Source organism: Frankliniella occidentalis, unplaced genomic scaffold (genome assembly GCF_000697945.3).
Source record: "Frankliniella occidentalis isolate FOCC.00 unplaced genomic scaffold, Focc_3.1 Scaffold44, whole genome shotgun sequence".
Taxonomy (NCBI): Eukaryota; Metazoa; Arthropoda; class Insecta; order Thysanoptera; family Thripidae; genus Frankliniella; species Frankliniella occidentalis.
The window spans coordinates 544,571-546,001 of record NW_026267174.1 but is presented as its reverse complement, the minus strand read 5'-3'; positions in this window follow the sequence as shown (position 1 = coordinate 546,001).

The following is a 1,431-nucleotide window of genomic DNA, read 5'->3' as shown; positions in this document are numbered from 1 at the left end:
CGGGGCCGAGGTGGCCCCCTCAGCAGAGACCCTGCGGTCCAAGCCGGACGGACCATTGCCCCTGCCGCTGCCCGTGGCGCCCTTCCTGATGTCACAATAACGACCGACGAGACGGACGAGGCGAAAGAATGTGTTTTCTGTCGAGAGAGAGAGAGAGAGAGAGAGAGAGAGAGAGAGAGAGAGAGAGAGAGGTTGGGCGACTATAGCAGGATTCGCGGCGGCACTTCGACGCCATAGTGATAGCAATCGAATGTTTGTGAAGGCCGGGCAGCTGTGGATAGCGAAAACCGTAGCCCCCCCTAAAATCCCCCTCCTTTGATGTCTCCATGCCGGCCGCTTGCTGGGGGGGCTCTTGTTCTTTTGTTGTGTTGTTTTCGACAGCGCCCCCGACGGCTCGCCACGCCCGCCACTCCACCGGCCGATTGTAATAAAGGTGATAAAAGTGCGAGCGGCGGGCGCGGCCGGTCGGTGAGCCCTCCGGTAACTCTCTCCCCTCCGCCCCTCCTCCTCCAGGAATGCGACTACCAGCCCATGAGCAATACAACGCGTGCAGCAGCCTCTCTCTCACTCTGCCTCTTTCCCTCTCTCACTGTTTCTCTCTCCCACTCCCCAGCTCCCAATCTCGCTATTTATCTCCAGACCAGAGGAATGGTAGGCGATCCATCTTAACTCGGATCGCATGCCGACAGACGCGCGGCTCCGCCTCCTCCCCCTCCTTCCTTCCCCTGCCCGATGCTCCTCTGCTTCTCCCTCAACTGCGATAGCAACGTAACGAAACACCCTGGGCCTCTTAGGGAATCGCCATCTCAGAAACCGGCCGTCTGGGCGGTCAGTGAGGAGGAGGAGGCGGGCGGAGGAGGAGGGAGCAGGAGGGAGGAGGAGGAGGAGGAGGAGGAGGAGGAGGAGGAGGAGGCGCTGGAGAGGTGCGGGGAGGGATAGGAGCGGACACAGACGAATGGCAGACAAGTGATCAGGGTGCGGGGGAAAAAAAACAAAGGGAGACGGGGTGGAGTCAGGAAGAGCAAAGGAGGAGGGGTGAGGGAAGCGGTGAAGGGGACGGCGGCGGCACGGGGATGCATAAAAGTTTGGAGCGACAGTGAATGACGAACGGCGGCGGTGGACCCGAACACAAACACCCCCCTCCCCCTCCCCCATCCCACACCACTGCGGCCCTGGGAGTCATAGTGTGGAACATGTAGGCAAGTAGGAGGGGGAGGGGTTTGGGTGCAGGCGGGGGAGGAGGAGGCGGCGAATGGAATTAGAAGAATGGACTCTGGCTGCCCCCTTCTAACGACCCGGCCAGTACGACTGACATAAAGATAAGGCCTGGAAGCGCGACCCGCCCGGCGGGGCTGCGGCCCGGCCGTAAAGAGGTGGACGAGAGAGAGAGAGAGAGAGAGAGAGAGAGAGAGAGAGAGAGAGAGAGAGAGA